The sequence below is a fragment of the Cetorhinus maximus genome, chromosome 9 (assembly GCF_964194155.1).
Source record: "Cetorhinus maximus chromosome 9, sCetMax3.hap1.1, whole genome shotgun sequence".
NCBI classification, from domain to species: Eukaryota; Metazoa; Chordata; class Chondrichthyes; order Lamniformes; family Cetorhinidae; genus Cetorhinus; species Cetorhinus maximus.
Genome location: NC_135887.1, coordinates 12,358,208 through 12,385,651, shown reverse-complemented (window position 1 = coordinate 12,385,651; position 27,444 = coordinate 12,358,208). Strand labels below are relative to the sequence as shown.

At 41.2% G+C, this 27,444-nt stretch overlaps 1 protein-coding gene across 1 annotated transcript in view; it reads right to left on the bottom strand.

The window, feature by feature from the left end:
- The window catches only part of vps53 (VPS53 subunit of GARP complex), a 250,550-nt gene that overhangs the window by 191,857 nt on the left and 31,249 nt on the right, over positions 1-27,444 (bottom strand). The gene's annotated exons all lie outside the window — the stretch shown is intronic.

Here is a 27,444-nt window from a genome sequence, read left to right as displayed (position 1 = left end):
TGGAATTCAGCACATTCACAAGGCCTCAAACCCAGATGGCTGTCACTCAAACAACAAGTAGTGCTGTTGTGTCTCGAATGCTAAATCACTAGTATTAGACATGTGTTGTTTATTGAAGGATTCCAGAGAAAATGGCAAGCTTGTGATCTGAATCCATATTCACAAAACTTTCATGCAGGATTAAGTTAACTTGCTGATAAGAAACTAAATGTAAACAAAGTCTCACTGTGTTGATAGTGATTAGTGAGGCATCCATTCAAAGTTTTGATGTTTATGGACCAAAACAAGATTTCATGTAAAAAGCCTATATTGTGACACCTGCTACTTTGGATAATGATATTTCAAAAGAACATGTATGATCCCAAATATTTCAAAAATGAACTTTCAAAATGGCATATTTCTAACAAAGCAGTTCATGAAAAAAATAATATACTTATTTTAGCTTTTGTCAGGGGCTAGTTGAAGATCTGCCCTTTTGAATCCCAGCCAGATAAAAGAAACTACATTAACTGCACCTTCACATGGCCAGATGATAAATAGACATTCATTCAATGTATGCATCAATTAGACTTTGCAAATTCATCTATAGAGTTACTTAGAACGTAGAGGGCAGGAATAGGCCAACTGGTCCACATCATCTAACTACACCAATACCACCTTGGATATTCTTCCTAATGTCTTCCAAAGATGACACCGCTCAAAAAGGGACACCTTGGGAGCTGGAACAACTTCATTATCCAAAGCAGCAGTAAGATCTGGTAGGTGTAGCCAAGGTCACCTAGGTCACTGAATGGGCTAAGTTATTTTTTTTTTAATTAAGCATTGGAGAATAAATGGTATATTTTGCAAGTCTAAACCGACAGCAGGTCAGAATGCCTGTTAACCTTTCACATGATTCAAGAATTATCATGTGATTATGGTGACAGAAATGAAGCACTTTTTGGGGTTGGTTCAAATTAGGTTTGATTGACAGCTTCTTTTGGCATTCAATGGTTATATAACTTTGTTTTTCTGTTATTTTCTAGAAGTATTTTGTAGGCTGGCTCATTCAAATTGGAGGATGGTCGTAGCCTTTGAAGAAAAATAGTTAGACCAGATAACTTCTGTACATTATGTAAGGAAAGTGCCTATATCATACTTTAGCACTGAGTGGCAAACTATTTGCTAATTTTGCTAGATATCAACCAGCTAAGCTTACTACTATATTACGATACGTACTGTTAATGTTAACGTTCTCCTAATCTTTTATTACTCAAAAAATGTATATAGTGGTTAAAGCAAAAGTCAAAGTCTAATATAGTGTTATTCTAGCTTCATCTTAAGGGAAAGAGGAGAATCAATTGAAAGCACGGGATAAAACTAGAATCTGCAACTAAAGAAGGTTTTCTGTTCATTGGCCACACTCAAATTTCCCTATGTACCAGGGTCAGCGAAAATATAGAGGAAGTAAGAACCAAATATGAGAATAGTCTGAATCACAAAAGTCAAACTGTTGAGAGCAAACAGGAGAAACTAAGAACTCAACTGTTATTACTGAAATATCAGAAAAGACCAACACTAATACAGTGATTGGCCAACAAAGGGCAATCAAATCTCTCAAAAGGCACATGGGGACAATTTCTTTTTAATATGTCTAGTTCACCTTCCATAGTGTTGCACACAGGAAGTCAAAACCAAATGCAATCTTCAGGTCAAGCAGAGTCAGAGGCTGTGGTTTAATTGGACCAAGGCACATTGACATAATCCAGTCTACATTTTAAAACCAACCATTATGTCCTTACTTTTACGTAATATTTCAACTTGATATAATTTATCATTAAATAGCAAAAGTTATAGCCATTTGGGAAGTGGCCAGAGTTGACCAGAACATAGAACTTCCTCTGCAGTACAAGCTGGGGAGCTTGGAGATGCAAAACTCAGGTATGACAACTCTATCAAGTTTGGAGCTGGGGGTAGGTGGGTGGGTGGTGGGGGTTGGGGTTGGGGGCAGAATTCCAGCACGAAAAGTTTACATAGTTTTATTAAAAAGGTATGCATCGAAATTTATAACGGAGGAAGTTGACACCAAAAAGTGAGACAAACGTGACAAGAGGAAATAAGTGTTGTACACAGAAAGTGGATGCAGATGTAAGAAATGTAATATATTATAAATAGATAGATGCAGTATTCAACCATGAATCTCTAATTCCCCCCACAACCATTTCCAGTTATATTCGGACCACCATCATAGGGTAACCTTGGTTGGAATCCAAAAACAATGCGCGCAATTTCACAGCCAAAGGAATCCTTGCATTCTTAAGTGCCAACAGATTTTATGTGCAGCAGTCTTCATCATTGCCTCTGTGTTACATAGCAAGTTGAATAACATACACTGTGCCACAGCCATGCAAAAATGTGTCAATTTGTACCAAGAGGTTTTTGCCTGTTGCCAGGTGGACAAATGAAGGTTTTGATCCCAGGCAGCAGTTAAGTTTGTGCCGGTGAAAGTGATAAATTTGGATTAGAAAAGCAAGGATAGCTAGCAAGCGACATTACAGGAAAAGTGATCTAAAATCCTGCAGGCATGTTTGAAATCTGGAAAAATGGCGTGGACTGATCAGCAAATAAATGAGAAAAGAAGCTTGAAAACTGAACCAATTCTCACAGACCCAGCCCACAGCAACAAGAAACGAGACACACATTGCAGAGGCACAGACAAAAAACTGCTCATCCCCCGGAGCGAGTTAGCAGCCTCCACAGGTGCAGAAAGAATGCTGAGTAAGGACAGCAGTGCGAAGGAGTACTTAACAAGAATCCACATCAAAGCAACCAACTAAACAGAATACAAGATGCATAGTTATGACAGGAAAAAAGGTTACGTTGTTATATGCTATAGTTTATGCAATTACATTTCTATCAATTTTAGTTACTCTTATACTTAAAGATTTTAAAAGTTAACCACATTAATCACATGCTACATGATGTGTGTAGCTTTTGGTTTGAAAAGAAGCAACCTGCCAACTACAATAGCAGCCTTTGATTGTCAACAAATCACTCCTTACACCCACCACCAATTACAACCTAGGACAATGGTGGTCAGTGAGCAACCGCATGTTGCTAATTGGGAACTTAGATGTGACTAACTGCATTCCTGACTATTAAATTATAAAATGAGTGATGGACACCATTGTTGGACTTTTATCTCAATACACACATTCCCATGCTCTGTTTCTACACAGGAACAATTGAGGACCTTTTTGTACATTTGCCTGTTAATGTGGAGAGAGAAAGCAAAGCGCACGTGTGTTTATTTGATTGTTATATGCGCTCTACTTCCTCAGTTTCTGTTTGTTGATTATCCTGTTAGAGTGTAACACTAGTGAAAACACCATATTTCAGTATCATGGAAACCCACACCATGACATGGAGAGGGGAACTGTCATCTTGGTCAATTAGACAATCAGTATAATCACTCTAGGCTATCAGAGGAAAGCAAGCCCAACTAATAACAAACAATTCCATTGGAGTAGATTTCCCATTTTTGCTGAAACAATCATGGTTACTTTCCTCAAGCTGCTCTCCCACACCTACTTACATTTACCTGAGTAGGCAAACAGGGCCTAGGCTTAATGTTTCATCTAAAACGTAGCCCCATCTATAGTGCTGCATCATCTTAGGAACACACTGAAGTGCCAGATGAGATAACACGCTGAGTCCATGACCTTCTGACTCAGCCAGGCTTTGTTTCTGTTCCTCCACATGAGACTTTCCACTCTGTCCTGGCCTAGCTCCAATCCTGCTCTGGATGCTGCCGAATGCTCTTTGCTTTGATGGGACACACTTGCTTCCCATGGTTACTGCCTCTGCTCCCCTTGGCCTTCAGAACTCCGATACCTCCATTCACCGCATTGAGCTGGGCTGGATCTTCAAGCTCCAGCTTTCAATCCTGTCCATTCCTTACTGTCTTACAGCTGTTACCAAGGTTGAACCTCTGCAGGCTTATGGTCAACTCTCCTCCTCAGCCCTCTGATTCCACTGGACAAATTCTGCTAACACTTGTACTGATAACTCAGCCCCTCAATATCTTGGATCCGCTCCCTCACTTCAAATCACTTAAAACTGGACATTTACTTGTGGACTGCTACAGTGTGTTGGTATACCTCCAATATAAAACAATTACATTTCTATCAATTTTAGTTACTCTTATATTTAAAGATTTTAAAAGTTAACCACATTAATCACATGATACATGATGTGTGTAGCTTTTGGTTTGAAAAGAAGCAACCTGCCAACTACAATAGCAGCCTTTGACTGTCAACAAATTACTCCTTACGCCCACCACCAAATACAACCTAGGACAATGGTGGTCAATGAGCTACTAACCACATTGTTGCTAATTGGGAACTTAGATGTGACTAACTGCATTCCTTATTATTTATTTTAAAACATTTTAAAAGCAAACTTTAAATATTCCAATAGGTTAGACTGCTGTAGATCCAAGGTACTATACACGATCTCCAGTGTTACGACCGCCCTCTCTCCTCCTCTCCATGAAGCAGCTCTGTTACCTTAATAGTATTCATTAAAACGTATTATATATGGTGCACTTTATTTATTGTACTGCACAACTATTTAATCTCTCATAAGAAAATGTAGCTGTTCTGATCTTGTGATTGTTGATCATTTCCTCGTCACTGAAGAACAGCTTATGTTCAAGGAACTCCAGGTGTTTTGCTAAAATGGGACACGACACACAAACTGCCAATATATCTGACTATTTCCTGCTTATTATTTTTCTCCTCACCGATTTTTTTCCCTTCCTTTCTAAAGGAGTCCATTCATTGCAGGAGAGCGGTTCGACTGGTGCTGGGCATCTTGCAGTTCATCTGGGAATCCCAACAGTAAGCATTAGCAGGCTCTTCATTCATGAATAGGCGGGGGGGGGGATCATGGCTAAACCCAAAATCCTACACTTGTTTGACGGGCACCTATCCAGAAGGGATTGTTGGCTAACCGCGAGGAGGAGGAGGAACATTAACCAGTTTTCCCCTCCTTAACCCAGGGACATTCAGGTCTAACATCTCCAGCACCATCCTGCTGCAGAGCTAACTTGGCACAGATTGCAAGTCAAACCAGGGGACATCTTGATATGCATGACTAGCTTATTCATTTGAGGAGCTTTTTGAGCCATTGGGGAAAGTTTTTTTTTAAAAGTGTACTTCTACCTACTGAGAACTGCATCCGCTGTAGTCTCAGGAAGGGTCATTTTTACCTAACCCACCTGGAGAGAAACTGACAGGGTGGATTGGTTGCCCATCTTACACCTTGCCCCATTAAAACAAATAATGCATTTTTTTTTCAATAACGCACTTACAGTATGTTGCTTTAACTCAAAAGTTATCTGCACAAACTTTCACACGTCAAAAAAACTAAGTTTAAGGAAAAAAACTTCTTTGACACCAAGATGGTCAAAAAATAACAACCTTGATCTTTAATTGCAGTTGGGGAAGGAATGCTCCTTCCACTGTGTGGAAAAATACTTAGTGAACACTACAGAGCCAGTGACCCAGCCTTGCTCAGTGTGCACAGGAAATGCATTCCACTGAGTGGGATTTTTCCACATTCTCAAGGTAAAGGAGCGAGACAGCCACAAGCCATAACCAACACCTAAGAATGTCTGACTATCACGCTCCCACTTCTGACTGCAGCACAAAAATAAAGCAATCCCTTCTGTTCTTAATGTGCATCTGGGTATTAAGAAACACGCAGACAACCATTTTTTTTTTCTGGAATTATTCACAAGACGAGATATATTTGCTCTTACTCCCTGTAATATTAGATCCCTCGGTACAAACCTCTTGACCTTCTGGTTTCCAAAAGCATTAAATTTCTTGCGTTCCTGCATGCCACATACTCTTCACTATGTTGTTTGGAATCTACTTCCAATTTTAAATGGCTGGGCACTTCAAAGAGCCAGCCATTATAAACACCACATTTTCCAGGAAAAGAATGATAGCTAGAGACAAAGAATTTTTTTTTTTGCAAGTCTAAATATGGAACATTTCTTCCAACCAAAATCCGATTTCAACCCCACTCCCCAACAAATGTCTCCGCTTTACTGCTCTTGCCATTTCCTACACTGTCACTGTGATGATTTAGATGGGCAGGAAGTATAAAGTGTAGCCAGGCAGCAAGGCTTTGGTAAGGGATAAGGTGTCACCAGTGAGCAAAGAGCAAGTTGCCAGCCTTGAAGCAACTGACCTGAAAGCCACTCAGCCCTACTTCTCTCTTTCCATCCCTTCCTCTGCTGCTCCTCCCTCTTTCCAAAAAGAAAAAAATCAATGAAGCTAACATAATTGACTCCAACAGGCAGCCTCCTCACAAACTGCGTGAGATTTCAAAGAAATATAAATCAAAGGAAATTTCAGTAACCTTGTACTACAAAAACAGACCCACTCCCTGTTATCCTAATTTATGAATTGGAACCTGCACTGAAAATAAAAGCCAACGTGCAGCCGTCAAGAGTATCAGATTCAGAAGACACATCACAATTTCGTTTGCATTGGCTACTTGTACCTTAGTTGAAAATAAAGTCAAATTTGTATATTTGTTCTTCGAGATAATAGGAAGAAATACAAACCTTTACTTTTTAAAAAAACTACACAGATCAAGTTTTTTGAAGTTCAGATACAACAAGCTACCAGAACACATTTGGCTTTAGTTAATTGTGAAATTTATGAAGAAGGCACACAGCTTCTTGATAAGTAAAAACTGTATGTACTGCGGAGACTCAGTGAACTTTGATTCCAGGGTTCCTTAGATTTAGATGCAAACCAATACTGATTTTCCGACGTTAAGATGCACCATTGACTTCTGACTGTAGGAAGCCACTTCTACAACCGTGGTACCCAACGATGAACCAGTCGGACCAATCTCTGCTCTGAACTGTTCAGTGCTATTTTTAATATATCTTTGTGATTTTTTTTTGTGCTCAAGGCGGATATTACGTACCACGTGTGCCCAACATACATTCATGTTGAGGTATAGCATATGTCGGATGCAGGGTAAAGTGCTCCATAATTCCATCACATAGCCGAAACCTAAATTCAGAAAAGGATATCATACTGCGCCACTTATATTTCTAGTCATCTGCGGTTTCTCTGAATGAGACTGTTAATCTGTTGCCAAACTGTGCAGAATTATTAGCAGTTTTGGGCTGTGCACATGTACCCATTAAGCTCAACTAAAGTCATATCATGATGCATCTTGCAGAAAAAGGAGACTTTCACCCTGTCAATTTAGCTGAATTAAATTCTACTGCCAGCAATGAAATCAGTGTTTTAACTTGCTTTACTACTCGGTGTCCTGGCTTTTACAGGCAATAAGAGCCATCAGTAAGTTGGTATGATGTGATCACAATGACATCTATCCTGTAGGTAGATCTTGTAACTTCCAGGCCTGATGTGAACAGGACCTTTACATCAATCACAAGGAGAATGGAGTTTCCTGCAGTCATACCAGGTTACCCTGCAAAAATCAGTACAATTCTCTTCTTGATGGGGAGGATGTTGGAGAAAATTGGCTATCTTCATTTTTCAAAATTAAGATTTATGTAGAAAGCTCAGAGACTGGAAATCCAAATTATATTTTCTAATTTCAATTTGTAATCAAAATTCTAGTGCATTACAAATAATTCAGATGGACTACATTTTCGTACCACAAAATATTCACACCACTGTATTATAAATGTCTTGTATAAAAGGAGTACTTTTTCACCCTCCCTCGTCCTCTGTGGTCTCCCTACGTTGGACACCTTTGTCAGTCAGCAGATACAACTACAGCTATTCTCCTCAAATTTTCCTTAAGTACCCCTGAGCAAAACACCAGGCACTGTGGTAATACAACACTTGGGCAGATTAATACTTTCACATAGCAACTGCATTTTAGAATGAAGCATTTTAAAAATTAGAGAATATTTCAACAATGGTCAATTTAATTACACTGTTTCTAAAAATGCTCCATGTTAACCAGACGCTTCTGTGGGGCTCTGGCGTTTACAAGAATCACTAGCGACAAGTAACAGGGTGTTAAGAGATGTGTTGAAAGAGTTGCATCCATCTTGTCAGCATTAACTTTATTTAAGTAGCTTGCCATTATTTTACTCCTGTTATACTATTGTGCAAACTGGTAATTTAACTCAGCAGTTTTCTTATTTCCAAATTAGATACTTTAAAAACATATTGTTTTCCAGTTAGGTGGTTTATCACAACCTTACAACTGAAAGGTTTCATGAAGTTTTAATCCTTGTATACAACATTTAAAATTAGCATCTGTCTTTCATGAGAAAGCTCAAACTAAATGCTAGGGTTACAGGCAGTAGGTGGTCTTTGGACAAAACACTACAGACATGCTCTTGTACATGCTTCAGGACACTGGATATTCCTCATGTTGAATACTTAATTCAATCATTTGGCCAAGATCACAATATATCAAACCTTTAATTATATTACCTGATTGTTTGATTTGTAAATTTACTGCCCAATGCAGAACTGTGCCATACGATACAAGAAGTCTCATGTTAAAATGTCAGTACATGCCCAGTTAGCTGAGGTCAGCTGGCATTACAGTACAATTGCTCCCAGGAACTGGGCATAGGTACGGGATGAGTGCAAAAATCCTGTTTCACGATCACTATCCACTAGGTATAACTATAAGCGCAAGTATGCAGACATAGGATAGTGACAAGTGAAGCTTGGCTATGAAGTGTCAGCTATGGCTCATTGGAGTGCACTCTTGCCTTTGAATCACAAGGGTTGAGAGTTCAAGTGCCATTTTAGAGACTTGAACATCAAATCAAGGCTGACATCCAACATATTAAAGGCGTTCTTTGGATGAAATGCTAAAACTAGGGCCCGTCTACCCACTCAGATGCACATGCAAAATCCCACAGCACTCTTTCAAAGAGAGTTCTCTCAGGGGCCCTGACTATTATTTAACCTTCAACCAACACCACTAAGTATTGCTGAAAAAATACATTTTTTTGGTCAAGCTTTTCATTTGCACTCACCAGGGCAATTCACAAGAATAGCAAATGTAAAGGGAACAACAAATTATACTGTATGAGAAGAGAAAACTGAATGGTTGACAAGTGGACTGATTAGTAGAGGTGTTGCCATGGAGAATGCACAGTTGATGATGACTGACAGTTAACTGCCAATCATTGTTTCAAATTTAAACCAGACAGCTTGATTCTGATTGATCAAGGCATTGCCCTGAGGAAAGAATCAGCGAATAACTATCACCTATTTTGTCACTTATTATTCATCCGCCACTAAAACAGCTTATGGAATCATTAACATCATGCTGTTTGTGGGAACTTGATTGCCAATTTGGCTTCCGTGTTTCCCACAATAACTACACCTCAAAAGTACTCTGTTGGTTGTAAAGCACTTCTAGACATACTGAGTTTGTGAAAGGCACTACATAAATGAAAGCCTTTCTTTTTCTTACTGAAGTTTGTCAGTCATATATTTGTTGATGTAGTATAAGGATCTGCCACATATAGGGTTAATGTGGGACTGAATACAGTACTGCCTACACAGTGATGACCTGCAGCCAGGGTCAGTCTAGCGTTGGGCAGAGCCATGCGTACCAGCAAGCATGGAGACAGCTCCCAGCTTTTACCCTTTACTGTATATTTGTAAATAGTTCTAAGAGTCAATAAAGACTTACAGTTAATCTATGTATGACTACAAAGACTTCTTCAAAGCTACCAAACTGTAACCAATATCCTACAACATGGTGGCAGCTTGTGGAACTTGCAGAGCCTGCCAAAACCAGCAAGCTTGGGAAATCCCTCTGTCTCCAGGCGAACGGGGACACCATTTTGAAATTCAGAAAGCTCTTAAAGCAGAACCTACACTTAAAAATGTAGCCATGGATAAGAATTCCACACTTCCAAATCAATTCAAACTAATCCAAGGCCCAGATCAGTCACACAATTGGGGACTTCGGAGGAAAAGTTTCCTAAGATACAGCATCACTTCAGGTTCAGACAAAAAGTCAGAAGCAGAGCAGGTTAACACACTGCTTTACTCGTAGGCCTGATTGTGGATGATATTATCATAAGACAGGGAATCAATGAATCATCTACTAAATTTGAAGTAGTACTAAAATCTTTCAATGATTATTTTAATCTAAGAAGCAAAAAATACTCGAATGAGCTAAATTTAACAAGTGAGTCCAACACCTGGAGAGCCCATCAATTCATTCATCAATGATCTGTACAGGATGGCAGAAGGTTGCAAATACATATCAGTGGTAGGAATAGCAGATGATGCACTCTCTGATCTCATGTAAGCAAAGGAAGCGCTAACCCTGAAAAAGGCAATCCAGATAGTTAGGCAGTCAGAAGTCTGTGAGCAGCAGAGAACAATTTTAAGGGGAGAAAATAAACTGTGGTGCAGAGGCCAATCCATAATACAGCTAGCTAAGCAACAACAGACACAGGGACACTCCAGGCCAAGAAAAGCAATACCTGAACCAACCAGCAAAGCAACAATGCCAACGCTGCGGAACAAAGCACCCCCAATGGGCGAGATCAATGTCCTGCAATTTCAGCCCAATGCTTTCAGTGCAACAGGATTGGACACTACAGCAAACTGTGCAAGGCAAAAACTCTGAAATGCACAGAAAGCCCAAAGATTATCCACTGAGTCAAGACTGCAAGCCTGGAAGAAATACAGCCATGCTTCTCGGGTGAAGCCAAAGGTCTTGATTTCTCATTTTGGAATGTGGACATTTCAGTCAATGGCCATTTAACAAATGTTAAATTAGACACTGAAGCCTGCGTAACAGCCCTGTTGGACAAAGAACCATGACTAAAAGACCACTGGCTTTGAATAACAGATACACCACTTTGCGGGCCCAAAGGAATCCAACTTCCAGTTATAGGCAAGATTCTGGAACCACTAAGGTATGGTGGGAAACAAATCTTTGAGCTGATGTTCATCATCAATAACCCGCTTTTCTCTCTCTTGAGCAGAGATTCCTGCGTAGCCCTGGATCTCCTCAAAATAGTAAATGTCTAGACAACCACTGTCATTAATCATACAGAGCTGCAAGTTCCCACATACTCAAACAAAAAAAAAAGTAACATAACTGGGGCTTCAGCTCTGAACAGCCTTCTCTCTTTGTGGAGCAGGTTTGTCCATCCTCGTTACAGCTGCCGGAAAATCTTCAATGGTCAGACCATCCAGTGAAGGATGTAAAAGAGAGCGACCAGCAGTCCAATACGCCTCAACCTCTGGCTCAGATGATGGTTCAACGGGTCAACACTGCAACCACTGAACAAACGCTGCAAATCCCAGCCAGCTTGCCAAATCCACAAAAGGTGCTGGAACCTGGTAGCAGCCATCTATTGCCGACAGTGAAATGCAGAGGTGAGGGTACCACTAAACCTCATTCTAGTCACAGGAATGCTCATACTCCGCCACAGACGACATTGCCACAACCCACGTGACAACCGAAGAAGTGAAAGAAACGACAAGGAGACGAGCACAATGTTCATCTACCCTGCAAGAAACGAGTTTGGGTAGCAACCACCGATCAGCACAACAGTTGAACCGACCAAAAGAATGGAAGAAAAGGATGAAAACATACCCAGATGCCAGAACAATCTCCAAACCTACAGGAAGAACCAGCAGCGACAAAGCTGACCACTTCTCCGATAGTAGTGCGAACAAGATATGGAAGGGTTACAAGGCCTCCAGACCACCTGAACCTTTGAATTCAAGGGCTTGAAGGGGGAAGATGGAGTAGTGATAATGTAGTAATGACAATGTAAATGTATGACAGTAGTAACAATATAAGACAAAAGGTAAACTATAATCACTTTAAATACATTGGATAAACACTTGGGGGGAGATATAGCATAAGGGTCTGGCACATATAGGGCTAATGTGGGACTGAATACAATACGCACACACAATGACTTAAGAGAGCACATGACCTGCACCCAGGGTCAGTCTAGTGTTGGACAGAGACATGTGTACCAGCAAGTATGGAGTACAAGCTCCTAGCTTGTACCCTTGACTATATATTTGTAAGTAGTTATGAGTCAATAAAGACTTACAGTTAATCTATGTATGACTATGAAGACTTCTACAGACCTACCAAACTGTAACCAACACCCTACAATAGCTGACATCAAGAAGGCAGAGCATACCATTCATTTTAAGATTTCTAACTTACAGTTTTGCAACTTCACCAATAGAGGCATTGTATGCGTTTGATGAACGCTGGAGTACATGGTCACCTCGGCCCAGAAAGCTTGAGGATGGAGATATCGACTTCAAGGGAGGATTATCCCTGCTCACCAGTCTATTGGATTTCCCTGGGAAGATTGGCCCCATTGAACTCTACAATGATTTGCATTTCCCACAGGGATTTGCCACAATGCTCTTCTGTATGCAGGGATTTGTAGCTATACTCTCTTGCAGCAACTCAGACTAATTTATCACAGATTGACTGAGACATGCTGCACATGGTGACTAACACACCCTTCTCTTGACAGAACTAATACAAGAAGGATTTACCAGCCCTCTACACCAAAATAGTTGATTTGCTTTAAAGGGTTTAAAAATACACAAAAGTTTCAAATGTCGCATTTTAATTTCCTAATAATCACTTCAATGTTAATTTGTCCTCACAAGAGATGAAATGTCTGGTTCAAGAGTTTCTGGGGCAACAGTTGAACTCCTCTTCACCTTTAACCTATAATTTCCACATATCCATTCCAAAAGTAATGGTATTAGTGACAAACACTCGATATGTCAACCACCACCATCTGGTTCTTATTCACAGCAAAAACATAATCTACAATAGACCAAACTGAAAAGGTGGACATTACTCTTGATGGTTTCCGAATCCAACTTCAAAAGACGTGTCACTAATAGGTCACGGTTGCAACGCACTCAGTTTAGAATTTTTGGTTCAAAACATGCATTCCCGGAATGCTTCTCTCACACTTTCAGTCAAAAAAATATTGCTTCAATTAAATTAAATAAAAATATAATTTAATCTGGCCTCTACGATATCTTAAATGAAAAGCAAGTAATATGACTTTAGCAAAATCATCTGAAAACAAAACGTGCAGCAGCCACAACAGGTGAGAGGGAGTCTTTTAAAAAAAAGAAAACATTCAGCCTAAACTTCTTGTGGTTGGAAATTTTGACAGCAAAAAAAAAAATGGACCTTAGGTGATTTTGCATTGAAATATGGAGGAATTTTGAAGCAATTATGAATTTTAACTTTTCCAACAACCATGCATTTGCAAATCTGCAGGTTAAACATATAATATTTTATATCTTGTTTTAATCACAATTTGAGCCTCACGCTGACAATGAATCGTGTCATTTCTGTTGCTGATGGACATCATTACAGTGAACAGCTCAATGCAGATCTGATCTGCACATGTTTTAACTGCCAAAATACAATTGCTGCCAGCTATGTGTTGAATTGCTCCAGTTTGTGATCCTTCCAATCTCCTGCTCATTATTTGCTGGAATGAAACCAAGATTGGTTCCACTTCAGTTCTATTCCCACTCTTCAGTCTGCCTCTTTGCACTGCCAATGAAGCTGTTGCCTGATGAAGCCACTGGCTCCTCACAGCCTCAGCTCACTCCTTTGTGAAACTATAAAGGCTCCAGTTATTTCCTGTCAGCCTACTGTAGCAGAATGCCAGTGCTGTGGATATTTCCTTGTAGAATATTACCCCTCATTTATATACTCCATTCAACTGTAGGGCATCAGAAAGAAACAAAGAAATCACCAGCAATAAAGGTGTGTTGCATCAAACATAGGAAATCAAGTGACAAGTTATGACCATTTTTAGCTCAAGACCATTCCTTCAACAGTCCATATAAATCTTCCCTCATGAACCTTACCAAATTTAAATCTGAGCGAAGTTTCACCCATCTTCTCCAAAAACAGTTAATTATAACACAAGGACAACTATCTTATCTTACATCCTATATTATGCATTCAACACACCCAGATACCACATTTGGTATAATATTTCTGTGGTCCCAGCAGCTCAGGAACCATTGTATTTCTCTGCTTGTTCATATACCTTCATCTTTACTTATCCTCCATTCTGTTTATTACTATGAATTTATGTAGTTTACTTTGCAAGCTATTTTTCAATACAATATTACTTGCCTTATTTAGAACAATTTGGGAGAGGCAGAGGGAAAGAATGAGAAATTCCCTCTAATCTCATTATGTTTGACATTGGTCAATTTTTGTATTTGTGTCCTCAAGGTTGCTTTTATATGACAGCCCAGATTGTGGGAGAATTAACTATGCCGTTCTCCCATATTTAGCTTTGTGCGGTGCAACTGGTCATCTTATAACCTGGGCACACCAGGCAAACCATACATTTTGCGATTGTGCCGACAAGCTATATTTTGGCCAGTGCTCATATGTAGGTACAGACAGAATCATGGTGTGTGTGTGTGTGTGTGTGTGTGTCTCTTGATGTCAAAGTTACCATCAAAATTAACACTGCCCCTCCCCACAGAGACTGGCAGTAATCAGGTTGATCCAGGTTTTTTTTTAATCAGTTCATTGAACCTCTACCATAGGAACACACATTTTTTCAAAGATTGCTGCTGAAGTCAATGAGATAAATATTTTAAGATCAAATTACAACTCAGCAGGCTGTTTAAAATCTGATCTTCAGATGACTGAAAAACCTCATAGCTTTCTCTTTTTTTAAAAAAAGAGCAGTGTTTTGGAAAAAGAAACGATTATTTCTTTACTGTCTACAATCCATGCATATCCAGAAGAAAACATAATGCTTTCCAGGTTACAATAACACTCCTTGGCATTGTTTTCACAAAAAAACTTCTGTGACCCTTAAGCTACAATGGCCACCATTGAGAGAGAATCGAAATGCTCTTTATATACAGAAATTATAAGTTTAGAGTTGCTGCACACAAGCCCTGCTTCAATCTATCACAATGATCTTTTAAATTCTTAGAACTTCCTTTAGATTTTCATGGCCATCTTTACTTCTAGAAAGTGGTTCCAATAATTCCCCCCACACATCCATAGCAACTACTATTAGTTTTGCCTTGCATTTACACAAAGCTCATTTTCTACATAACATTTCTACACTCAGGGATGCTTTGGTGCCACTCCACAGCGCAAGTGACATTACATTGTGTCATTAACGTTCTTCTCCTCAGTCATCACACTTGGCCACAATGTTGTATGTCAATAGGAGTTTTCACATTCCACCAAATGGCACTTTATTATCTTAACAACAAGAAAGGCTTTTTATAATATTAGGGTAGTCACAAAGACAGACATCATTCATTTAACAAGCACACATCCTCAGAACGGGATGGTAGTTCTTGAATTTAACTCATTCATAAGTAGTGGAATTAGATATCTGACTGAAAATAAATCGGTATTCCGGCTACATTCCGAAAGACCAGGATTTTCCTTTGGGGAGTGAGCTATATTTTATCCTTCCAGAGAAAACTGACAGCACTTAGACAAAGAACATCTCTGCAATAATATATAGATCGTGACGTCATTTCTCCTGAACATGCAGGCAAATGGGTGTCAGCCATCATTCAGTCACTTGCTCAAGTGACTACTCTTGATATACAAGCCTAGGCAGGCAGTATCAGCAGACTGTCTAACTGTGGAGAGGGGCTATCATAAAGCTGAGACATCCTATTCTTATCCTATGACCCAGTGAGGGTCACTGAACAGTGGTAAGGAGTGGAAATTGTTTCTCATTATTACCTCTTCTCTACCCCAGACTTACCAAGTACAACTGTGCTGCCTCCCAACTAACTCAGCAAAGAGCATGGATTGAACTCAGGACTTTCCTAGTTTAATATCACATCACATTCCTCACTGGGTCATCAGAGGTGCCACAGAATATGCATCTTTTGTCAACTTGGTAATCAATTCTACAATGCAGCCAATTTTTCCCTTCATTTGGACTCCTGGTTAACTTGCTGGTTAAACTTGTTGTCCACTCACCTCCCTGTCTATATCTCTTTCTTTGTGTCCTCTTCAAACCTAGCTTTGTCTCATCAGCGAGCTTAGATACAATACTCTCTGTCTCTTTGTCAAAGTCATTAATATAGATTGTAAATAGCTGAGGCCCCAGTATTGATCCTTGCCGCACTCCACGAGTTACAGCCTGCCAACTTGAGAATGCCCCATTTATCCCTACTCTCTGCTTCCTGTGTCCTTTAATCAATCCTTCATCCATACTAATAGATTACTCCCAACTCCATGAACTTGCATATTAACCTTTTGCTTAACTTTTCTTATCAAAAAGCCTCGTAAATATCCAGGTATATTACATCTACTGCCACCCCTTCATCTACCCTATTACTTACGTCCTCAAGAAACGCCAATAAATTTGGGCAACATAATTTGCCTTTGTAAAACCTTGTTGCTTGTGTTTGACCATACTATGATTTTCTAAGTGCATTGTTTAGACTTCTTTAATAATAGATTCCTGACCACTGGTGTCAGGCTAACTGACCTGTAGTTCCCTGTTTTCTCTCTCCTTCCTTTCTTGAATAGTACTGCAGTGATGTAGCAACAGTCGACTGGAGTTCCATCACATTAAAAATACCAGTCCTACCTGGTGAGAGCCTCTACCGCTGTTGATTTTTTTCAAAAAATGCTTTCTCTTTATTGGGCATATACTGTTCATGGCAGAATCATTCATATATGTTAGTTTGAGAAACCTTTCGGTCTTCCTTGGTGTGTAAAATAACCCCAAACATTTTTTAAAATTTATTTACAGGATGTGGGCATCGCTGGCGAGGCCAGCATTTATTGCCCAGCCCTAATTGCCCTCGAGAAGGGGGGCGGTGAGCTGCCCAAGGGCAATTAGGGATAGGCAATAAATGCTGGCTTAGCCAGCAACGCCCACATCCCGTAAAACAAAAGAGATCCTCACGTACCGAGAAGCACCTCTGCATGCTTTACAGGGAGGAGAAAGAAAGGTTAAGTTGAACAAAAGCATGATGAAACAGAGGGTGGTTTTGAGTAAGATCAGAAGAAATAGTAGCAGGAGTATGGCAATCAGACCATCGAGCCTGCTCCACCATTCAAAAGGTTATGGTTGATCTGATTGTGGCCTTGACTCCACTTTCCTGCCTGACCCCCTTGACTCCCTTGTAGATCAAAACTCTAACTCAGCCTTGAATATATTCAAATTGCCCAGCCTCTACTGTTCTTTATAACAACCCTCTAGGAGAAGAAATTCCTCTTCATCTCCGTCTTAAATGGTGGACACCTTATTTTTAAACGGTGCCTCCTAGTTCTAGATTCCCACGAGGGGCAACATCCTCTTAGCATCTACCTTGTCAAGCCCCCTCAAAATCTTATATGTTTTAATAAACTCACTTTTCATGCTTCTAATGTTCCAATGAGTATAGGCCCAATTTGCTCAACCTTTTCTCACAAAACAACTCCTTCATCCCAGAAATCAGCCTAGCGAACCTTCTCTGAACTGTTTCCAATGCAAGTCTATCCATCCTTAAGTAAAGAGACCAAATTTGTAGGTCTCACCAATACTCTAGCAAGACTTCCCTACTTTTATACTCCATCTCCCTTGCAATAAACGCCAATATTTAATTTGCCTTCCTAATTACTTGCTGCACCTGCATGCTAACTTTTTGTGATTCACGTACAAGGGCACTAAGATCACTCTGTACCACAGCATCCTGCAGTTTCTCTCCATTTAAATAATATTCTGCTTTTCTATTCTGTTTCCATTTTTCCAGCCAAAGTGGACAATATCACATTTTTCCACATTATACTCCATCAGCCAAATTTTTGCTTACTCATTTAACCTAGCTGTAGAACCTCTGCAGACTCTTTGTGCCGTAATTTCACTCCCGAGTCGGGTGTGCAGATTAAGGAAAATTCCAAACTCCACAAACACAAGTTGGGAGAATCTTTCCCAAATGGTCCGATTTTCACTCCGGGGTTGGGGGTGATGGAGGGAGCCCACAAATCCTAGGAGTTGTGGAGATGCGAAGGCGGGCCCAGCATAGGTTACGCAACTCAGTCGGGGTTTAAAAGGTGGGCTGGTAAGGAGTTCCTGCTGTGAGGTAGGAAGTGGATGGAGGTGCTGCTGTCATTTTGAGGGGATGTCAGTCAACAGTCAGTCCTAATCGTAATGGTTGCCCAACTAGTTGCTGACACTGGAAGAGATGACCCATCATTGGCTTACCTTAGGAAAATATAGTCACTGTTGCTGCCTATTCACATCATAATGAAGGAGCACACTCTACCAAGTTAAGGCTGGTAAAGCTTCACAAGACACAATTATAGAGTTGGCAGCATCTTGGCACTGTCAACTGCTCACAATATTCTGTACTGACTCAGGTTAGTACAATGCCTCAGAAGATTGGCACCACATTTGCCACAATTCTTTGCCCTTCCACATACCCTCTTTCTACCCATCTTTCAGGGTGCGGTCATGCAATTGAGCCTTGACCAGGACCCTCATAGCTGCACACTGTCATGGCACAACAGTGTGACCCAGAAGGAGCGGGCCAGCAGGCCAGTTAGTGCTCGGGAGCACTGCATGCCATCTGGAAGCGACAGGAACAAAAGGCCGCATTCATCCAGGCCCATTGCCGCCACCCCACCACATCCCACCCCCCCACCTTCCCACTCTATCCTCTCAACATTAGGCACTGATGAGATAAAGAATGTGGATGGTGTATGTAAGCAGACATGTGAGAGACCCCATTCGAATCTGGAAGCCTTACGTGCCTTTTCTTTGTCCATTTCTCATGCCAGAATGTTTCACAAAAGGGAAAGTAGGAAAGGAGCAGAAAGGGCCGTGCCATGCTTCAGCGACCAGAACCTCCAGGTCCTGGTGGAGGAGGTCCAGATACAGTACTCCATATTCTGCCCATTGGTTGCCAGAACCCATCCACAGCAACCAAGAGGGCATGGCCTCCACTGAGCGCAGGGGACCATGGAAGGTCATGGGTTCAATTTAGGAAGCGGTTCCATGACCTGCTGCACTCTGACAATGTGAGTTGTTCGGCACAAGCACAGAGAGGTCTAACTGATGGTTCACATCTGAATGTTGTACTTAGGGTGGAAGACCTGGCACATACAGCCTGCCTGCTATAAGAGAGGCATGTCCAAGCCACTCCTGCAGGTGCACTCAGTGGAGATGTGAATGTCCACTGTGATGCACTGCCACATTCAAGACATATGTCTCTGGCAGCACTATATATTCAGCTAACACTACTCTTTTTTATCTGCAGGATAAAAGGGCCCATAATGCCAGGAAGATGTCCCAGGCTGAGGGTGGGGCTGCGAGGCTATGGGTGATAAGGAACATGCAGGAGACAGCCATGGAGGTAGCCAGGGTGTCTGTCCAGCTGGTTGTCGGGGATGGAGAATAACCCGTAGCAGGTGCTAGAGACGTTTTAGAACATGTTGGTAATGTTAGTTAACTGAGCAGAAGGTGAAGTTGGCATCAGAAGGAGTGCTAATATTGGGTTGCATGAAAAGGGTAGCACGATTAGGGCTGAAGGCGATGATGTGTATCACAGCGTGCTCTCACAATGTGATGGGCTACATCTCATTACATACTTTTGTGTCTCACAAAGGGCCCAGCGCCACTTGCTCACACTGCTCCCCCTGGGCCACCTCACCGCTCAGACATCAGGATGAGAAAGAGTTGTCTGAGGAAGCAGCAACACTTCTGACTAGCCCAATCTGTGCCATCACAGATACTAGCACATCAGAGGGTTGTTGTGTGCATATAGGGTCAGTGGCAGCAGGTGAAGGGCACAAAACCAGAGTGCAGGAGGAGGTGTCTGAGTCAGGGATATTTGTGGACAGTTCCCCCTTGGAGGAGGGAGAAAAGTCATGATGATATTCCAGTGGGCAAGGAGGTAGGGCCTCAGGAGTCACCTTTTGGAGCAATGTATTTGGACCATCAGCAGCAGATGTATGGACATCTGGCAGAGTTCCCTGAAGCAATGCAAGCACACACAGAAACTGAGAGTGGAGGAGTCCATGGCGGTGATGAGCTCCACCTTATCTCGGGGGCTCATGTGCATGAGATCCAACATGAAAGAACAGCCAATCTCATGGAGAGACACATGCAGCAGCACTCGGAGTGGATGCAAGAGCAGCGTAACTGCCTGCAAAGGGCACAAGGTTCAATCAGTGGCCAGGAACAGTCTGCTCAGAACATGAGCACTGACATCCAAGGAATACATGAGGGGCTGCACTCCCTTACAGGACATATGCACTGGTGGCACAGAGGTTGCTGGAATAGACTACTGCTGTGCTCCAGTTGCCAGCCCCACCTAGCCCACTTGAAGGCCCACCTGGAGATGTGGAGATTAGTGAGGAGGACAAAGGTACTGAGAGCATTTTCAGTCAACCTGAAAATGATCCAGTTATCCCAACTCTCCGTTTCCTGTTTGTTCACCAATGCTCTTAACCATGCTAATATATCACCCCCAATACCATGAGCTCTTATCTTGTGCAGTAATCTTTTATGTGGCACCTTATCAAATGCTTTTCGGAAATTCAAATACACTACATCTACTGGTACCCCTTTATCCACCCCTTTTTTCCTCAAAGAACTCTAATAAACTTGTCAAACATGATTTCCCTTTCACAAAGTCATGTTGGCTCTGTCGGATTGTATTATGGTTTTCTAAATGTCCTCCCACTATCTCCTTAATAATGGATTCCACCATTTTTCAAATGAGAGATGGTCGACTAACTAGCCTGTAGTTTCCTGCTTTCTGTCCCTACTTTCTTGAAAAGTTAAATTTGTGCTTTTCCAATCAGCTGGGACCTTTCCAGAAAGTAAGGAATTTGGAAGATTACAACCAATGCATCCTTCATCTCTGCAGCTACTTCAAGGTCCCTTGGATGCAGGCCATCATTCAGCTTTTACTCGCATCAGTTTTCCTAGGACTTTTTCTCTAGTGACCATGATTGTTTCAAGTTTCTCTCTCTCTTTTGCACCCTGCTTTTCTATTATTCTTGGGATGCTTTGTGTGTCTTCCACTATGAAGACAGATATAAAATACTTATTCAAAGTCTCTGCCATTTCCTTGTTTCCCATGATTAATTCCTCGGTCTCATCTAAGACACCAACACTCTCTGAAGCTACTCTTTTCCCCTTTATATAATTGAAGCTTTTAATGTGTGCTTTTATATTTCTTGCTAGTTTTCCCCCATACTCTGATTTCTTCCTCTATTTTTTTGTCCATTGTTGGTTTCTGAAAATTTTCTCAATCATCTGGCCTACCACTAATCTTTGCAGCATTGTAAGTCTTTTCTTTCAATTTGATACTTTTCCTTCGACAGCATGTTCCAAACCCGCGACCTCTACCACCTAGAAGGACAAGGGCAACAGATGTATGGGAACACCACCGCCTACAAGTTCCTCTCCAAGCCACACACCATCCTGACTTGGGACTATATCGCTGCTCCTTCACTGTGGCTGGGTCAAAATCTTGGAACACCCTCCTTAACAGCATTGTGGGTGTACCTACACCATATAGACAGCAGGCATTCAAAAAGGCAGTTCACCACCACCTTCCCAAGGGCAATTAGAGATGGGCAATAAAAATACTGGCTTAGCTGGCGACGCCCATGTCCCATGAAAGAATAAAGTGGCTGAAGCTTCAACCAACTTGCATTTACATAGAACCTTTAACATAGTAAAACATCCCAAGCTTCACACGAGTGTTATCAAACAAAATCTGGCACTGGGCCACCAAATGAGATATTAAGACAGATGATCATAAGCCTGGTCAGGGGTCAGATGATCAAAAGCCTGGTCAAAAATATAAAATGGGAAGGGAATAACACAGTTTTCTAAATACAAACAACAAAAACTTGGTTAACAATGCAAACCAAGAGAAAACAGCATCCATGTGCTCATGTAAATAACAAGTACAGTGGTGTACTGGTTATCAAAATAGGCTAGGATCGCAGAGATTGGTAGGTTCATGGCAAGTTGCAAAACTGAATTGTTAATTGTGGACTAGGACCAGCAAGAAGATAACCATGAATTGTTGCAGCAATCAAACTGGTTTACTATATCCTTTCAGAAAGGGAACCTGCCTGCGTGATTGATTCTTAATGCCCTCTTGAGGCAACCAACCATCCCACTCAACTATTATAACAATCAAAGGCATCAAGGAGTGAATAATAAATGTAGGCTAATCAAAGTCAATTTAGATGTAATGGCATTTGTTTTTTTTTTAAAAAAGCAACGAAAATATAGTTTTGCCATCAGTGCAAATTGAACTTTAGCTTTTATAATGTTAGGGTGACTTTTTGTGAATTATTATGGATGAGAACATGAAACTCGCGCAAATACCAGTGGGAGCAAAAAAAATATCTGTTCCTGACATCAAGACTTGTAGAAGAACCATTTATTCATCACTCCAAAACCAAATAGAACGTTGTCACCTCACAGTTAATTCAACAATGGAAGCTCTGTTCTGAGTGAAACCCACATCTGGAAGCAGTAACACGTGTGAAGACAGTCCAGTAAACTGATCCGCTTCTCGTTTGTTTTTTCTTGGTCCCATTTCCTGCGGGATTTACACTACTTCCAGAGATGGTACAGTTATCAGGCTCAGAAAGAAGTCTCAATCAGCTTTGTACTGACTACAACCACACCCATCCACAGAAGCGCTGCAGCTTCTGCCTGTTATTTTATTTAAATTTGAATAAGGCAAGATCACTAATGCCCTCTCAGGGAGCTTGCGGAGTTGTACGAGGGCCACTGCATCAGCCATTGGGAAAGTTTGTTCTTTGATAGATGTGATAGCTGCTGACACATGAATTAATGTGATACAGGTTTGTGGGAGAGAACTTCTTTCAAGTCCCACATGATCATTTCATCGTTGTGCATCTCCAGTTACAAACTGATGCAATCCTTTTGTGGTCCTTTAAATCATGGCACTCCAGGCTACAGAATCCTCCATGACAGTCAGTGCTACATGATCAAGCAATTAAAGAACAGCTTCAGAAATTAAAAATGACCACGATAATCTTATTCCCTTATCCCAATGACAAATTTTCACCTTCCTCCATCTAGCAACTAATTAATAAGCACTTTAAAGGATCAGAAGGACAGGATGCCATTTATACTGTTCAATGCTATGTGAGACCATTGACATCCATTATGCAAAAGCTCCTTAGACCCAAATTATACTGTTACACTTAAACTTGATTTTTGAGGCTAATTCCAAATTGCACTTCCAACGTTGACCTGACATGGTTTTGTGAGAGGAAGATCATGTCTTACTAACTTAATAGAATTTTCTGAGGAAGTGCAGTGGATGTTGTCTACATGGATTTCAGTAAACCATTTGACAAGGTACCACATGGCAGACTGGTCAGGAAGGTGAGATCTCGTGGGATACAGGGGAAGGTGGCAAGTTGGATCTAAAATTGGCTCAGTGACGAGAAACAAAGGGTAATGGTCGATGGGTGTATTTGCGAATGGAGAAAGGTTTCCACTGGTGTTCCACAGGGCTCAGTGTTGGGGCTTTTGTTGTTTGTTGGATATATTAATGATTTAGACTTAAATGTGGGAGGCATGATTGGGAAATTTGCAGATGACACAAAAATTGACCATGTAGTTGATAGTGAAGAGCATAGTTGTCAACTCCAGAAAAATACCAATGATTTGGTTGAGTGGACAGAGAAGTGGCAAATGGAATTCAAACCGGAAAAGTTTGAGATAATGAATTTGGGGAGGACAAACAAAACAAGGGAATACTCAATAAACAGGAAGTTGAGAGGGGTTGAGGAAATGAGAGACCTTGGAGTGCACGTCCACAGGCCTTTGAAGGTGGCAAGACAAGTGGACAAGGTGGTCAAGGAAGCATATAGAATGCTTTCCTTTATTGGGTGAGGTATTGAATACAAAAGCAGGGATGTAATGATGTAACTGTATAAAATGCTGGTTTGGCCACAGCTGGAATTTTATGTACAGTTCTGGTCACCAGATTTCAGGAAGGAATAATTGCTCTGGAGATTTACAAGAATGTTGCCAGGGCTTGAAAATTGCAGCTGTGAGGAGGGATTGGATTGGCTAGGGTTCTTTTCCTTAGAACAGAGGTGGTTAAGGGGTGACCTAATTGAGGTGTACAAAATTATGAGGGGCCTAGATAGGGTAGACAGGAAAGACTGGTTTCCCCCAGCTTAGGGGCCAATTCCAGGAGGCATAGATTTAAGGTGATTGGTAGAAGGATTAGAGGGGACATGAGAAAAAGCTTTTTCACCCAGAAGGTGGTGGGCTTCTGGAATTCACTGCCTAAGTTGGTGGTTGAGGCTGAAACACTCAACTCATTTAAAAGATATCTGGATCTGCATCTGATGCTGTAACCTGCAAAGCTGGACCAGGTGCTGGAAAGTGGGATTAAAATGAGCAGCTGGTTTCTTTTTCTCTTTTTTGGCCAGCACAGACACAATGGGCTGAATAGCCTCTTTCTACACGTAACCTTTCTTTGGTTCTATGGTACTCGTCTGTATGCACACGTCTAAGCAAATTTCATAACATAGTCCATTCAGCACACAATTTACCATTCATACGAGCTCCTTCAAATCAAAGTTTCACAGCCATATATGCAAAATCAAATTCTTCTCTCACGCCCTCAACTGCCAGGAGTTTCATTCCTCAAACCAAAGCATCAACAGTAGTAGAACAGCATCATGAGTGACAAGCACTAAGAAAATTAGCAGGCCTTTTACGCCTTACCTGGAATCCTCAGCAATAAGGTTAGCATTGGATAAGTCTCTTTAAGATTGTCATCTACAAGTTTCGCCTTTTTACATATATAAGGATTCCTTATACCCACAGACATCAGCTGAAAAGGCAAGTGCCCAATAAAACCCAATATGAAGCCAAATATCCAGATACAGCACTGAAGCATTTTGCGAAACATGCATGCGTGCATTGTATTATGAAGCAGCAACAATTGTAGAACATAAGCTTTTAAAGAACTATTTCACACTATTCCTCTGGCTTCTCCTGCAGTCATATGCTGGGTTATTCAACAGTAAGAGCAGAACACGATACTATAAAATCAGGACTGGGATCCCAGACGAATTTTCCTCCTTTTAGCTTGGGTACATCTAGGCCATCATATTGCTGTCGCTAACATCAACTAATTCAGCACAGATAGCAGTGGTATTATATCACATGTTACAATATTATACATTGTTCTTCGAAAGCACACAAAACATGGAAACAATTAAACTATTTCCACACTTTTCTTGGCACGTTGTTACTTGCATTATATATTTTATTCATATAAATAAATAAATAGGCCATAAATATTTATAACCTGCTCTCTATCACTTAATCTCGCGTTCTTTCTCTCATTTAGGTTCTGGCTACTGGTGAGGCAAAGGCATGGTTCTCCCACTGCCAGCTACAATCAAGGGAAATAAATAATCCAAATAGCCTCCTTTTGGCAGCAACACAGGAGGGATCTCAAGGTCCTGCCAAATTCACCAGTTCCACTAAACACAGGGCTCCAGTTAAATGCACCACCATTATGGCGTATGTGGTATCAAAGCAGGCCAATCAAAACGCTTAGGTTGAAAGAGCGTTCTCTAATAAATACAGTATGAGATTGCCTGCATGTGCAAAGGGAGCTCAGTGTTCCCGAATGGTGTCTTGCATCAGGTGGAGAAAAAACAGAGCGCACTGTCAGGAGACAGTGCTAGTACCGCTGTCCTGGAACCAGACCAGCAAGGGGAAAAGAGCCTGCAGAGTTCTGTATTTCATTTTCACAAATGCAAGCTTGCACATTTGCACAAAGAATTTCAAACTACCGGAAGCTCCCTGTTTTAATAACAGGTCCCCAAATGGGAAAACCTTTCTGTATCTGTTTTTTGCACTGGCATTCTTATAGAATATGAGCATCTCCATATGGATGGGGGATCTGCACTGGTCTCAAAGGTTTGGAAGAGATTAGAACACTTTGATTAAATTACAGCCTTAAAATCACTTAGGTGGTGTATCCAACAAGACAGAGAAGGCTAATCGCTAATGTTCTACGGATGACAAGGGTTCTTCAGCCTCAGAAAGCAACTTCTAGAAGGAGACCTTGCTGATCAGTATCTTTAAAAAGCCTTGCATCTAGTACATACTCAGTGTCATTTCTTTCAAACGTGCCTCGTGACTGTGGGCTACAAGTGACTGCCTAGCTGAAATAGAGATTTAGCCATTATCCAACTGCCTTTATGTGAGCCAATAAAAACCCATTGGATTCAACCAGCTTGTATCAATCACATTAACAGCAGAAAACTGTACAAGCAAATTGTTCATTTCTTTTTTTTATAAGCGATTGATCCTGAACTGGCAAATAGTAGGAGCGACTACTTTAAAAATGTTGTAAAGTTGGTGTGACCTGCATCTTCAATTTATCTCCAGGTAAAAATTAGCCTTTAAGCAAATATTTGAATAAAACGCTTACTCTTCTTCTGTGTTACCCCTTGAAGAGGCCTCCTCTTTTGTCAGGAGCAAGATACTCAATTCAGTGCATGTGGAGAGTTATATAGGACTTAAAACATGGGGCGGAATTTTACAGCCCCTCTTGCCAGCGGGATCCTCCGTCCATGCCTAAGCCAATGGAGTTTTAAACGGCTCACCGCATTTTATCCCCCTCCCACACCGCAACAGGGACATAAAATTCCAATTAACTCTGTTTATATTATGCTCAATTACCAGTTGGACATTACTAATCATTTCAGCTCCAATGCCTTGATTTATACCAATAGGCTGCTGTTCACATTAGCTCTTTTGGCTCCATCCACCAATTCTGTTTAGTTCCAATGACTGAACCCACGCACGCTACAGCAGTTCCATCCGACCCATTTCCCTTGGTTCCTTCAGTGGCCCAATCCTGATTCCCCCGGAACCACTCGCACCCCAACACACCAGAGTGGTTCACAAATTCTTCTTGGTCCACCTGTTTACTTACCGAGAACAGTGGAAGGGGTGAGTTCTACCAACCAATGTGAAAACCACAGGTCAAGAGAGCTTGAGCGGGAACAAATTAGATCTGGTCAGGGTTGGAATTGCAAACAGATGTAGGTGGATGGAAGTTGCCTGCGAAGCACTCTGGATTGTGCAAGATGCATTGTGAAAGTCTCCCACTTGCACACCTCAAGTGCCTGTTAGACCACTTATTTACTTACTCACTTAACTTGAGTGGTTGTCAGCCTGCTAGCTTACTCAGCCACACTAATACTTGTTGATTGGTTTGCTCACTTGCTTGTCTGAACAAAGCCTCCGTGCCAGCTTGCCTGACTCCCTGGCCTATGCGTTAACCTACCTGCCTGGAGTGTGCAAATGATTCCTGGTCCTGCCTACAAAATTGCATGTTCCGT